The following is a 16,284-nucleotide window of genomic DNA, read 5'->3' as shown; positions in this document are numbered from 1 at the left end:
CATCTTCCCCTTCCACTGTTGTTCAAGATTCTCTTACTCCATCCTTCTTTTGAATATCAAAGCTTCTCCTCTTTATAAATATTTGTCAGCTCCCAATCCAGAATGTCCCAAGACTAAATTAGAACTCTCGTGGGAATCTGACCTGGGAGGTGTGTGGACTATTACCTTTTGGGATAAACTTTGGTTCTGTTCTCTCAAAATCTCTTGTTCTGCCTCTCTCACTCAATCAATGTTCTTTTTATATCAAAGACTTTATCTTACTCTTATTTCCTAGGCCAGTTATTCTCTTTTTACTGATGCTAATTGCTGCTTTTGTGGCTCTTCTAGTGCTGATATCATGCATGTTCTTTTCTTTTGTTCTTCAGTTTCAGATTTTTGGGAGAAAATGTGGTCCTTTATTTCTTGTCTATTTAATATTTCCATGCCCTATTCCATCCCTTTTCTTATTTCTGGAGGCCTGGCAGACTCTTTAGAAGTTTCCCCCCATGAACCTTGTCTCTTTGGACTTATTCTTGCTTTAGCTTTCCAACATATTACGCTTAACTGGAAAACACTTACAATTCTCTCTATTCAACACTGGTGGAATAGCCTCTGTCACTTTCATCGACTTGACATTGCTTTTGCCTCCTCCTGCAAACCAATGCTTAACAGAGATCTGTTTTGGTTACCTCTTACTACTATTGTTTAGATAATCTAGTATTAACAAATACTTGCTGTTTAAATGCTGAAAATTGTAAACCTCCTTGAATGCCTATTTTCTCTGTTCTTTGATTTTTTACTTTGATTGGTTTAGTACATATACTGAGTAGTTGAAATTATCTTTCACATTCCTTTGTTATATGCATTTACCTATTTGCCTCACGTTTGTATTCTTCATTCTTTTATAAGATCTACCCTTCTCCCTTCCCCCTCTTCCCTTTTTCCCCTTCCCTCCCCTTGTCTTCCCACTTTCCCCTCTCTTTTCTCTTCAAAATGTAAAATAACTTTCGCTTTGTTAGTACCAGTCATCCTGCTGTTATATTACTTTTTTGTTTAAAGAATTTTTTCTCTGTATTGCTGGTCTTCTTTAGCTTTGGTACTCTTTCTTAATTAAAGCATTTAAACAAAAAAAATAAGTCAATGGTGGATATTTGGTTGGGTCTTTATGTTTTACTTCTGGATCTCTTCCCATCTACATCAAAAGCTTAGGATGGTATACAAATAAGCTACTTTACCAAAAAGAGAACTTAATAAAGCAACTAGGGCCATATTTAGAAAAGCAAAAGGAGCCCCAAAAACTTGGGAACTCTGCAAATTACATTGGCTTAGAAGTTCCTATAAAAACGAAATATGGAAAGGCAAACATACGTACTATGAAGGAATATGGACTAAAATGCATTCTTTCTGTAAAACTAAAAATTTTAAAGCATTTTGGGTCATAATAAACAATCTCGAAAATGGAGATCAAATAGCGCTAATATAGCAGTATCCTGTTGGGTATCTTTCATTTTCAACTTTAAATGTAAATGTAAATGTATTGGCATTTATATAGCGCACTACTTACCCGTAGGGTCCCAAGGCGCTTCGACCGCTGCGAAACCCTTCCTGGCTTCCCTGAGAGATGGTCCCTTAATGGGTATCTCCAGGGTGAGACCAGGCATCCCCGGCGGTCTGGTGGGGCCGTTAGTGAAGATGAGGCAAGCTAATGCCCAGAGTTGCCGAGTGTGATCGCTGATCAGAGTGGGCACCGAGGCGAGAGAATTATCGAGTCCGCTGACCCTGGTCCAGAAACCTGCCGCGCCGGGAATCGAACCCTGGTCCCGGGCCGTCCTCTGCTCTCGGGTCTGCCGCCTCTAACCAGTGAGCCACACTACTTCACTCTTTATAGTACATCATCAGCTATATCATTTAAGAATAATGCTGCTCATCAAAGATCAAGCTCACAGAGCCAAGTAGTAAGTGGAACTTCGAGGAATGATCTGGATTATACTCCAAGTTACAAGATAATGAGAAATGGCAAGCAGACCAAGTAAAAACAGCAATTAGCAGGATCAGATTGAAAGGTGTGCCAGGCCCCAATGGAATCCCGAACACAATCTTTAAAGCTAAGCTTTATCTTTGGTCAGATATTTTATCAAATCTGTTTAATGATGTTATCAAAAATAAAAAGGTCCCCGAGTCATGGCAGGGAAGCATAATACAGCCAATTTATAAAAGTGGCCCACAAGACAATCCAGCAAACTATATGCTAATCACCTTAACAGATGTGAAGGCAGAAATCTTCTCTAACTGTTTGCTGAATCATCTAGAAGAATGGGCCTCTAAAGAAAACCTAATCCCAATATTACAAACTGGATTTCGAAGGGCAAGTCGATTTCCAAAAACTTGACCTTATGGCTTCATGGGCCGAAAGAGCAAAGCATAGAAATCAAAAACTATTCATATGCTTCGTTGACCTTAAATTTGTTTTCGACTTGTCCCCAGCAATATAAGAATGGCTAAGCTCTCTGGTTGAGGTATTCCAAATCAATTACTTGACATGATTAAACTGCTATCCACTAATATGTGGGTCCAAGGTAAAGTCAGAGACAGTAGATATACAACCCATCGATTTGAAACCATTATATCTAAACAATGTTAATGCCCACTCACCTACCCTCTTTGGACAAGAAATTTAATATTTACAATATGTAGATGATACTGTACTATAGGTTTAAGATTATTAATCGACTTATTTAATAATTATATTTCTGCTAATGGATTACAAAGGAATACAAAGAAGACCAAAAAAAATTATGATCGTCGGCACTAAAACTGATAAGAGAGTTTGGAATATCAATGGGCTACATTTTATAACTGTGAAAATTTACAAATATTTGGGCATTACATTTGACGATAAAATGACTTTTCTACAGCATTTTATTAATCTAAAAGCTAAAGCATCGGCTTTGTCCTTTGATTTTAGAAAGTTGAGAGATATGTTGGCATGTCCAACCCATGAGCATTTACTTATGGTTATGAAAGAACCATTGATTCCCGTTTTGGCTTATGGTTCAATAATATTTTGAGGTAAAGATGAAAAATCCTTGATAATCTACAAATAAAAGTTTTTAAAACTGTCTTTAGGGTTCCAAGGTATATTGGGCATGCCAATGTTAGATTAGAAATTGCTCTGAAAAAGAAAATCTGTGATAATACAATCCTACAATTTAAAATGATTACATTTATTTTCTTGTTCAGTACAGGGCACCCTTGCAAACCAATGTTTGCAGGAGATAACGAGCTATGAGAATGACAAGGCATGGAGAGTATATTTAATGGAGAGCCTAAATAACTTCAAGTCTCCACCCCTTAAGGATGCAGAAAGGAGAAAAGTAGTGTTTAAACAGATATATATCTATCCGCCAGCTCCCCAATTGGTTCTCCTTGACTCCTGGTCCGTTATAAATGCATTCACTAATTAAGAACCACAAGCGTATCTCACAACACATTTAAAACCATTTTCAAGGGTTACATTTATCATGTCACCTTTTGGCAGATACCCCACAAAGGATGGCATCCCTTCATGGGAAAAGCTTGGCCCACAAAACTGTAGGATAAATAAATAAATACATAAATAAATAAATAATCCCATAAAATTGTTCTAGAAGCCATTTAAATGACCCTTAAACCATAGTTTTAAAAAAGATTTTCCTGACTGTAGTATCTGGACATAAACCTCAAACCAAATCAATTTTCCGTTGGTGAGGTCCTGTTCTGAAAAGGACAAATCATCCTTTTTAATCTGTTGCTTAGATATCTGTTTCATTTTAGATGCAACACGACTGCACTTTAATCATTGCTGCTAAATGTAAGTCTAGTCCAAGTGCTCCTCAATTACTGCTGGTAGTTGCAAGATTTTGCACAGGTACATTGATTCTATTGCACTTTAATCCTGGTACTTTGATGTATGTTTACTTTAAATTTGGGGTTCGGTAGGTAGTTTCTTTGAGAACGCTTTTATCATTTCTTCGGAGATTTGATTTTTATGAGTGGAGCGAAATACGAAATTATTTTAGAATGTTGTCTGATGTTATTGGCAACACAATACATGTTATGAGTTTTTGTTTTTAAATATGTGATAGCAGATCGATTGAATATGCACTATTTCATTATTGAACCACCGCACAAGTGCACTTTATAATGTACCTTAATATTATTTATCGATACCAAGTAGTATAAGTGCTTTGTTGAACAATGATGCTATTCCAGTAAGCTCTAATTGATGTAACACAAGTTCCTGTAACAACCTAAAGTCTTTTTTATCGTATTTGTAAGGATTTTTAGTAATAAACAAAAATATTCTTTTTTTTCTTCTTCTTCTCATAGATATGGCATATTCCTGCTCTTTTGTTTTGACATAGGGCAGCTAGGCAAGATTCCATGCGGCGCTGTCTTATGCCAAAACCTCATAAATGATGCTCCTCGGATTGATCTGCTCATCCCAAATGCAACCAATGGCCTTCTTCTCCTTCTGAAGATGTGACAGCAAGCTAGATGACTTAATAATGAGTTCCTCAACAACAAAAGATCTTCAGTGCCCACAATAAACCAGTCTCAAACTAATATGCTTTGGAAAATACTGCAAACAGTGGTCATGGAAAATCAGTTGAGAAAGTAAATTGCTCTGGGTACCCAGTCATACATATTTATAGGAAATTAACTTGGGCTCAACATTTTCACTTAAAAAAGCGAAAAGGAGGGCTAATTTCTAATTCAAAGATTTGCTAGGAAATATGTAGGAACAGCGACAGGTAAGGTAATCAATGTTTGAACTTAAAATGTATTCCCAAGCTTCATTATGCGTCATTAGTATTCAACAATAAATTAATACATGGCATGTTCACTATTTATATGCAAATCATGTGCTCTGCACCACCGCACAGCAAACTGTGTCTGGGATTACATTTGACATTGCTGTTCATCGATCACATAGCAGCAGCCAAGCATACCTTTTTCAACTAGAAACCCAATTTTAAACACTCTTTCCAAAATAATGCTTAGGGACCTCTGGAAAACAAATGAACCCCAATATTGGAACTGCACACTGAATGTATATGTTTGACCCAAGTACTGCATCTCTTTCTTTTTTGTTTTCCATGCAAAAATTACTACATTTGTTTTACCAAAGTTCACTACTTTTTGTTAACTTTGTTGTTCAGGGTATTTAGCAGATTTGAGAGAAAAACCTGAGTTACGTTTATAAGGACTTAAAGGAATTATTTTGGGAGTGTCAAATGCAATACATACAAACTCATATAGCCAGCTGAAAGTGGTATATTTTTGTAGAAATGTGGGGTAATATGTAGTGAGGCTGTTTAGGTTTCACTATGCAATATTCCTAAAACTCATCAAAAGAGATTATTTGTACTCACACTAATAAATCCAAAGCAAAATCCTGGTAGTGTGGCACAGAACAGTCAGGTTTTACTTGCAGAACATATGTTAAGCTGACAGTGACATTAAGTAATTGACATGACTCCAAAGAGTCTGACACCAGCTAATAAAATGAACACAATCGGAAGAGCATAACCAGAGTTATGGATTTTGAGAGGATAAATAAATCAATCCAATTCACTACTGCATAACTTTGGTATTGTGGTCAGTAGAGTCCAGAGGAAACCTTTGGGTGATAAGCTGATGAGGGTCCCAAGACAGTTGAATTTTACCTGTCTCATAGGGCCCAGGAGATGAGTTGTCTTGGCTGTCCCTGGTGCTGAAGCAGGAGCTGCATGTGAGCTGGATGTACTGCTCAGGGGGTGCTGGGGAGACACCAAATGCAATAACTCAACAACGGAACCACTGACATGGCTGTTTGAAGATGTTGCAGGGTTTCCTCCAGGCAGAGCACCGAAAAAAGTTAGTGGTAGCTGAGCTGGCCACCAACAAGCTCAGCCTGATGTTACTTCAACATTCTGGAGTCTAGAGTAAAACAGTAGCCACTTGAAACTTGCTGAAGTTCAAGGGTACATCTCCCACAATGCTCTAGGAAATACACTTGTGGCTGGTCCATCAGTGGGCCTGATCCAGTGGTTCTTGGTGCTGGGAGTGTTATTTGCCTGCAGGCTTCAGGGGACAAATACCTCTAGCCCAATGGGGTTTTGGAGTTGCCTTTGGTTCTCAGGGGGGGTTAATATTTCCTTTGGGCAATTGTTTAGTCATGCAGTTGTTGGGCGGTTGCCACTGGTTAGGGGTATGGCCCCTTTCCTTTGTTCAGGTCCTGAAGTCTCAGACTCTGGTCTCTTCTTTGTCCTTGGTTGCAAGTTGATTCATAACTGATGTTCCGGTGCCAGCTATGCCCCATAAATACTAGATTTAAGGGTGTTAGAGGCATGTGTGCTACTAGCCCCCATCACTGATTTGCATCTGAGGTGAACACATTCGGGGATTGTTTGCCACCTTTCCTACCCAGAACTCTTTGAGAAGTGTGGCTCAATGATTAGAGCGGCAGACCCTAGTGCAGAGGTCTAGCCCGGGACCAGGGTTCAATTCCCCGCCTCGGCGGGTCTTGGGCTTAAAAATTCCACGGACCTGATAATTCTCGCCTCGGTGCCTATTCCAATCATGGAGTCCCACTCTGCAACTCTGGGCAATAGCTTGCTTAATCTCCACAACGGCCCCCACAATGCTAAGGATGCCTGGCCTCCACCTTGGGGGTGCCCAGGAGTGGACGCCTCACAGGGAAAGCCGGGATGGGTTCCACAGCGGTATTCGTACAAGCGCCTTGAGACCCTTGCGGGTGAGTAGTGCGCTATACAAGTATCAATTTACATTTACATTTTACCTCCTTCCCAGACAGGTCTTTGTTTCTGACTCATGTGAGTTTTAACACCTTCTGGCAGGGGGTAGATTACTGTCTTAGCAGCCAGAGCTGTATGCTGTCAGCCAGGGCACACAAAACACTGGGGCAACTAGTTGGACAACTTTTAAGGTAGCCAAATGGATTCATGACACATTATATTTGACTTTAGAAAAATGTCAGGTTTGATGAGACAAGTTCTTTTATATCAAACATGACACCTTTCACTGGGACCATAAGGAAGGTGACAACGTGGGGGTGCCCGGGTCAAAGCCCACGTTATCCGATAGCTCCATGGAGACTTGTAGTAGCCATTAACGGAAATAGGCTGCTAGAGAGACATATAAGATTGCACTTATATGTCCACACATTTAATATAATGCACCCTAACTACTGGACTCAGGAGGCCTACCTTAGAGATAACTGACATATATTAAAAATAGTTATTTGACCTTGCCACTCATGGTGAGGCCAAAGTTGCGTTAGAGCAGCCTACACTGTTCCTGCCGTCTGGAATGGCAGGACTGATGTCATATTTTTTCTTTGGTCACTTAGGGTCGCACACTCATTGCTGCAGGTTACGTCACCCATTTGACACCAATGCCCTGTGTACCACTGGTGCCCCTTAACAGAGAATCAAAAGGGGGTAAAGTCCTTGCCAATTGGAGTTACCAATTCACAGACATCATTGTTAATGAGAGAGCGCTGGCACTGGAGCCTGGTTATCAGGCCACAGTGCACTTTTGGAGTTGAAAGCCAGCATGTGGGCCAAAATTGAAGGTACCCTTTCCAAAAGTCTGTTTTCTTACAATATTGATTCCTGGTTAATTTGTAGGTCTGGCTTAGCAATAACTTTAGCTGTTCTACCAGCCTTTTGTTTCCCCAATAACTTCTAAACAAATATATACTTACTTACTCACATACAGGAGCTATCAGTCACTTCTTCTCACCCATTGGTCTGTCAGGTGTTTTTTTCTTTTTGTCTCTGCCCACCACAGCATACACCATGGGACAGTGAGCTAGCCTACATTATCCATTGAATATCTTGACTTTTGAGTGAAGGCATTTCTAGATGTCAACGGACCCATTCAGATGGGAAACTCCTGATTTTGTTTAAATCAATAATGGTTTTATTTTATCAGTCACTCGCCTACAAATGTCTTTGCTTCAATGTACTTCAAATGGGAAAACAAAGTCCCCAGATATCTTTGTCAAAATCTCCCTGTATCTAATTTCTAAATGTTGGCATGTACTGTGTTTTACCTAACATATCATACAGGTCAACATTCTGAGTTTGGGATAAAGAAGATTCTGAAAACAAAATTGGGGGAATTGATTTCCCCACTGACTTAGAGGAGGCAATTGTATGTGGTAGATACCTAAAATATATCCACTTTGGGCTTAATAATCAGGATTCTCTTGCCTTAATAGTTTCTGTTGTCATGCATGTCATATGTGAACAGCAACCTAAGAAGGACTGTACCTGCTCTACAGGGTGTAGCCCTTTGGAGCAGATGTAAGAGGGGGCCAACAGCATGGATACAAGTAAAACATTGCCCTGTGTAATATTTAAGTTTACAAAGAGACATTTCCAATTTTATTGACTCTATTGCTGCACTCTAATGAACTTACAAAAATGGGCTCCATAGTCTTGCTTTTTCCCTTGCCAGACCACAGGACTAGTCACAGTTTTTGACAATCAGTGCTGTGAGGTTTGAGGTATCTCCTTGCAACCAGAAGGCTAAACATACGTGCTTGCTCACCATTTCATTTATGAAGAGCACCCTTACAACTAAAGAAACACATGAAGGCAATAAACTCCCATTCATCTCCGGTCCATTCTTTTCAAGCACTTTCTGGCTGTACTGTGACATCTTTTTCTAAAAAACACAATGCACAAGATTGAAATGGTTACAGAAACAACATTATTGTTGATCTAGAAATACTTTGGGATTGCATGATAAAAACATAAACTATATTAACTTTTGAGAGACCTAAAACATTGACCTCTGTCATAGGGCCAATGTCAGATAATGTCTCTATTCAAAGATGGTGGATGAACGCTGAAAGTGAGCCTATGGGACATGTTTCCTCCCTTTCAGGAGACATTTTATATTTCCTTGAGTTTTGGTCTTCCCCTTCCTGTCAGAGCTTATACTGCCAGACCATGGACTGTCATTGTTTTCACTTGTTGCTTTTATTGTAATCCACATTTTCTTTGTTTTCTGCTTCTTAATATGTTGTTACTTCAATCTTTCCTTTTCTTTCTAATGCCCCTCTCATAACCAGTGGTGAGCACACACACTTGTGAAACGACAGGTATGAGTTCTGAGTTTGCAGGCACAGCTCTTTATGTATCACCTGTCAATTGCAAGGGGTATTGTTAGCAATAAAGGGATTGGTGCCGGCCCATTACGTACCATTCATTTACGTCAATGTCACTCTTCTTTGCTGGCTCCTTTTTTCCCAGCTTGTGCAAGGCATACTTTATTGTTTCTATAGAGCATGGACAGAGCACCATTATCATCCTCTTGAAGTGTGTCCATCAACTGATCAACCTGATTGAGTTACTCATTTCAGGACACAGACTCTGCTTTGAGTTCTATTATTTCTTTCTTAATTCCTTCTTTTTCAACCATATCCTGAACATTCTTTATCTACCTGTGAATCTTTTAAATTACTTAAACAACTCAAAGAAAATTACATTTTACAGGGGTTAGACGATGCCGTTATAATGTATAAATGCCACACTAACAACAGATGTACACTTCTTGATGCTTTCTGCTCCATGCTTATTTCCATTGGCTTTCAGCCAATTATCCCCTTTATGCCTCACACCTTTATGTTGATCTCACATTTAGTTCCTTGTTTAAGTTACGTGCACCTACAAATGTACTACTCAACGGTACTCTACTACAAACTACTCTAATCTATGCCACTCCACAGTAAGTGCTCTATGACAACCAACTCTATGCCACTCTCCACCGCTCCACTCTCCACTCTATGCCACTACATACTATGCCATGTCACTCTACTCTACGTCATTCCACTGTACACCGCACCAATGTAATCCACGCTATGTGACTCCAAAGCACTCAATACCACCCTTCTCTACACTACACCACTCAACTTTATGCCACTATACTCTACTCTACACTACTCCACTCTATGCTACTCCAATCTACGCCACTCAACTATATGCTTCCACTCTCTACGCCATTCCAAGCCACTCTACTGCACTCTGTGCCACTCTCATCTTTGCCACTTAACTCTGCAAAATGCCACTCTCTGGCACTCTGTGACACTCTACTCTACACAATGCCACTGCAATCCCCGCCACTGTACTCCACTCTGAGACACTCCTCTTTATACCAGTCGTGCTCCTAACGGTCCATTAATTGCATCCCCTTGGGCACTCAAATTCTGATTCCTCTGAAAAAACGTGAGGACTCCATACAATTCAATGGTTTTTACACTCTTTCTTTTATTATTAGATATAGATTTGTGAATGCTTATTTCATGAAATTCATTTGTCATTTCATTGCAATTTTTCATGTGTCTTTACATTTTTCCAGACTTTGTTGCCTCTTTAGCTCCAATGCATTTTGGGCTAACACACAGCCCTTCCTCAGGGAGCATCACTGTTAATTCAAAATAACATAACATAATCATTCATCTATCATGTGTCAAAGAAAATTGATGTTTGACATAATCACCACTCAATATAAATCATGAAAACATGCATATAACTCATAGTGGCAGCAAAAGTTCAGTTCAAAGTGGTACCCATGCATTGTCTGTGAAATAGGTGCAAACCAGTGATTAAAAACGCTGAACGGACATGTGGCCGACACTTACATGTCATATACTAGTTGCCGTTTTCCGATGTCTGAAAACATAAGAAAGATCAGAGGGTCAATATTTCATATCTCACCTCATTGCCAATTTTCAAGTTTTGCATCATCGATATACCCGTAAACTAACATTTTAAGAAGAACTTCTTCTCGACGCGGTTGAACAAGGTATGGATAGACGATCTCGGCGTTTCCGTGTTCTATTATGTCAAGAGTCCGTGATTGTCTATTACCTCCCTGATCACGTGATCTGTGTCAGGAAGAGATTAGACGACAGACTCTGCCGTATGTGAACGTAACAGAAAAAAGATTTGATTCCTGGGACAATGAAGGGTGATATATCGAAAAATCTGAAAGTGTCGAAAAGTAAAAACGTGGAACACGAAAGAAATAAAAATAAATGAAACGCAAGGAAAATGCGAGACTGTGTTTGTGTCCAAAAGTAAACGTGCAACATCCAAGTGCAAACTAATCAACATTGGTGCTCAGTGAACATTCTAAATGTGTGCCTAAATGAACTATGGATACACATGATAGAATTAGTAATTACAATGTACTCCATATGGGACCAAGATTAGCGGGCAACCAGGCATCGCGACTAGTCAGCTATGGTATGCTAATTACAGGCAACATGCAAGTTCTATACGGTCATTGAGACCATTCGGTTTTTTTAGAGCTCAGTTTTTGTATCCAAACATTTTCAACTTGCAATAGATGTTTATTGTTGTCTCTTCGTTCCTTCCTCTCAATACATTCCATTATCATGAATTTCAATTGTGATATGTTATGATGTTCCTCCATGAAGTGTGCAGGTACTGATGATTTTGGATTTCTGGTGCGGATGTTAGACTTGTGTTCAGTGATACGTGTCTTTATTTCCCTTTCGGTTTTCCCCACGTATACTTTACCACACAGGCATTTCAGTAAGTAATTGACGTTTGTAGTATCACACGTGGCTGAGACTTTGAGTTTGATATTGTATCCCTTCATTGGATGAGCTATGGTGTGACCTCTTATTATGTTGTTACAATTGCTATAGTTTAGGCATGGTCTTGTACCTTCATGTGATATGGTTGTTATGGTAGTCTCCTGCTTAAGGACCACCCCCAAGTTCCTTCCACTGGTATGAGCGAATAACGGCGGTGTTGCTAATATTGCCTTAAAATCCGGTCCTAAATCAAGGATTGCCCGATGTTTTCTTATAATTTTCTTGTAGCTCATGCTGAGAGTTGAGAATTTTGATACAGCTACCACTCTGTCACTTTCCTTTTTGCTGTGTTCCTTTAGTAACTCAGTTCTCCTCGTCTTCCGAACTCGTTCTTTGGCCTCTTCAATTGTTTGTTTTGGATAACCTCTGTTCAAAAATCTTGTGCCCAATTTATCTATCCTTTGTGATGCCTTCATGGGATCTGATGTTATTCTTTTTACCGTTGTCATTTGTGAAAAAGGAAGATATTGTTTCAATGATTTTTGATGGAAGCTTGTGTAGTGTAATATGTATTTTCTATCTGTAGGCTTGCGGTATATATCCGTCTCCATTCCTTTTTCTGTCAGTGTGATTTCTACATCCAGAAATGTTACTTTCTTTTTTGAGATTACCCAGGTTAGTTGAATACGTTCATCAAGAGAGTTGAGTTCTGTCAAAGCTATCTCCAATCTTGCTGTTGAATTGTTCCATATAATGAAAATATTGTCTATGTATCTGACGATTACCTTGCAGTTCTCACGCCATCCCGTTTTAGAGAGCAAACATTTAGAATGTTCACTGAGCACCAATGTTGAATAGTTTGCACTTGGATGTTGCACGTTTAGATTTGGACACACGCACACAGTCTCGCATTTTCCTCGCGTTTCATTTATTTTTATTTCTTTCGCGTTCCACATTTTTACTCTTCAACACTTTCATATTTTTCAGTATTTCATCCGTGATTGTCCCAGGAATGGAAGACTTTTTTTGTTACGTTCACGTACGGCAGAGTCTGTTGACAGGGTCAAGGCTGATTTGATTTTGGCCATGTCTGAACTGGGGTGGTGTGGAGTGCAAAACAAACGATGGATTTAGGCCCAGATCTCTGTACTGGGGTGAATGTATGGCATTGTTCTGCATTCTGTCCATCAATTGTTGTTTTCGCATAGAGACTGTCGACTAGCCTCTTTCTGACACGGATCACGTGATCAGGGAGGTAATAGCCAATCACGGACTCTTGACATAATAGAACACGAAAAATGCTGAGAGCGTCTATCCATACCTTGTTGAACCGCGTCGGGAAGAAGTTCTTCTTACAAGGTTAGTTTAGGGGCATATCGATGACGCAAAAATTGAAATTGAAAACTGGCAATGAGGTGAGATATGAAATATTGACCCTCAGACCTTTCTTATGTTTTCAGACATCAGAAATCGGCAACTAGTATACAACATATAAGTGTCGGCCACAGGTTTTCGTGCGGCAGGTACCACTTTGAACAGAACTTTTGCTGCCACTATGAGTTATATGCATGTTTTCATGATTTATATTGAGTGGTGATTATGTCAAACATCAATCTTCTTTGACATATGGTAGATGAATGATTATGTTATGTTACTTTGAATTAACAGTGATGCTCCCTGAGGAAGGGCTGTGTGTTAACCCGGAATGCATAGGAGCTAAAGAGGCAACAATGTCTGGAAAAATATAAAGACACACGAAAAATTTCAATGAAATGAAACATGAATTTCATGAAATAAGGATTAACAAATCTATATCTAATAACAAAAGAAAGAGTATAAAAACCATTGAATTGTATGGAGTCCTCATGTTTTTTCAGGGGAACCAGAATATGAGTGCCCAAGGGGATGCAACTAATGGACCGTTAGGGGCACGACTAGTACTTTGAATAAAACGTTACGGACGGATGACGTGACCCACGGAGCACCTAAAAACACATTTACTTTATTTTGAACTTCATTTTTGACATATTGAAAAGTTAAGGCTGTGCACCTGCACCAAACATAATTTTCACCACTCCTCTCTATGCCATCCCACTCTACACTACCTTACACAACTTCACACCACTCTACATCATGCTGCTCCATGCCACTTAAGTCCACGCCACTCCTCTTGATGCCACTTCACACTCCATTCTCTCCTACTTCTCTTTATGCCACTCGACTCTATAACACTCCATTCCTAACTAGGCTACTCTTTGCAACTCTGTGCCACTTGTTGCGCTTTACTCCAGTGTACTCTATGCCATTGAACTCTATGCAAATCTATGCAACTCCATGCCACTCCATGCCTCTCAATGCCACCCTATACCACTCTACTCTGAACCTCTCTACTTTTCTATTCTACTTTTTCTATACTCCAGCCATTCCACTCTACTCTAGGCCACTCCACACTACTCTCTGCCACTCGACACCACTGTTTGGCCTGTAATCCTTTTTTTTGTTGGTCATAGGACCAGTGCTTATGGTGCTGGGGCCTATTTTTGATCCTTTTTCAATATTTACAATCCTTGCTTTCTAAAACTTTTTTCCCAATATGCTTGTATTTTTTTGAAAGATTTGGGCTATTTTTCTTTTTTATTTGCTTTCTATTAGTTTTATTTCCATCCTTCTTCTAACTTATTTTTTTGATACTTTCTACATCTTTTTTTTCACCTCCCATACCTCCCAGAATCATGACAGAGACCTGTGCAAAAATGTGGCAAAGAAGAGCCACCTTCTGGGTGGAAAGCTGCGCCCAGAAGGGCTGCAGCCCTGGGCCTTGTTTTCTGAGGTGGAGATGGAGACTATCTTTTTTTGTTGTGAAGTGCCACCTCCCCTCCACCCTTGCAGCAGGTGGCAGGCCTGGGCTCAGCTTCAGGCTCTGGGAGGGCCAACTCCAATGGGTGAGGGTGTGCCGGGCAGTGTATCACTGATCTGGGGTTCGGCGCACCCGCAGCCAGCTGATGTACTCCTAGTCGAACATCGTGGACCTAGAGAAGGACCTGCTGGGCCTGCTAGGGGTTGAAGTCACAGGGCTTGGTGAGTTGCTAAATATTTTATTAATGTGTGTTCCATGTTATTGCTAATATTTTTTTCCCAAATAGCAAGCATGCTGCTCACATGCAGGTAAGTTACCCTAATGTTTACAAATCTTATATTATCAGATCGTTATTTTTCTAGGCAGGTGCTAGACGCTACCTAATTGTAAGTTATTGCAACTTTGTGGGTGATTATGTAAGAATGTACGTTAAGTAATGCAGACTAGAGAGATATTCCTTTTCTTTGTCATGTCACTACTAAGATAGTAAGTATTAGTAAATTAGCAGCACATATCCTCTCACTTCAGTTCTAAGAACATTTTTGTAGCTTGTACAGTGACAAGTAAACTAAATAACCCATTTGGTGTTAGCGCAATGCATGCGTTCATCTATGCATTTAAAAACAAAAAATGCAGACTTAGTGAATTGGCCCATCAAAGGGGTTTTAGAATTGCAAATGAGGGAGGAGCTACGCGGGCATCCAAGAAGGTCGCGTAAGCAGAGGGCTCCCGCGCCCCGCGACGCCCTTTCGCAAATATCCTTGAAATATCTTGATTTTCAACATGGGCTTTTGAAGATCTACTCTTGCTGATCCTAATATACTTTCAGGAACTGAGATCGGACTTCAGGAACCATCTTTACGTTGTCTTCAACTTTCTGGCCTGTCCCCGAGCGAGACCGGGGTCTATGCTGCTCTGGCTGGCTGAGGAGCAAGTCAACAACAGCGGCGAAGGGGCATCCTTCCCACCGGTGACATTGTTACTTTCGGTTTCGATTTCTCCTCGGCCTCCCAATTGACTGTACTGAGAGTTATCCGGCTTTCGGGCTTCGGTGGCCTTGCCCCGCTGTGCTTACCTGCCATATCCCTAGTCTCACGTTCTACGATTTTGGACTGAAATTCCACTTTGGCAACTCAACGACGTTTGCCATTCACACCAGGTCTAGAGGGCCCCCTCGGGGCGCAGCTTCCAATATGGCGACCAAACCTGAAGTCGAGAAGCGTAAGACGAAAGTGCCGACCCGTGGGGGATCCGTCCAAACTAATGGTATGGATCGATACACACAACCGAAGAGTTCCCCCGGTGGTGCCGGCCGTAGTCTTGAAGACCCGAGGACGGACCTTATGGCATCGTCAGAGGTCTCGCTCCAGGACCTAATGCGTGCCATCACTGGGATGAAGGCTGATATGGGGCTACAATATGAAGCTATTGTGTCCAAGATCGACACAGTGGCCGTGGATGTCACACTTATTAGAGCAGACTTGGCTAAGACCAATGAAATGGTCAAGGCCTTGGATCTGAAGGCCTCCAGTCTCGTTACTGATATGGCGGATGCATAGTCGGAGATTGGTAACCTGCGATCATCGCAAGATATGATGGCCAGACGTCTGGACGAGTAGTAAAATAGGGCCCGGCGTAACAACATTCGTCTGGTGGGTGTGCCTGAGAACCACGGCGCCACCACCGTTGACTTGCTTGTGGAGGATCTGATCGTCACCCATCTTGCTCCCGCTGGACTCAGCAAATTGTTCGCGGTTGAGCGTGCGTATCGTTTCCCTGGTGGACAAACTAAACCGGGGGCTCCCCCGAGGCCTATAATCGCTAGGCT

This window comes from Lissotriton vulgaris, chromosome 4_2, assembly GCF_964263255.1.
Source record: "Lissotriton vulgaris chromosome 4_2, aLisVul1.2, whole genome shotgun sequence".
Classification (NCBI taxonomy): domain Eukaryota; kingdom Metazoa; phylum Chordata; class Amphibia; order Caudata; family Salamandridae; genus Lissotriton; species Lissotriton vulgaris.
This window is presented reverse-complemented; position numbering follows the sequence as displayed.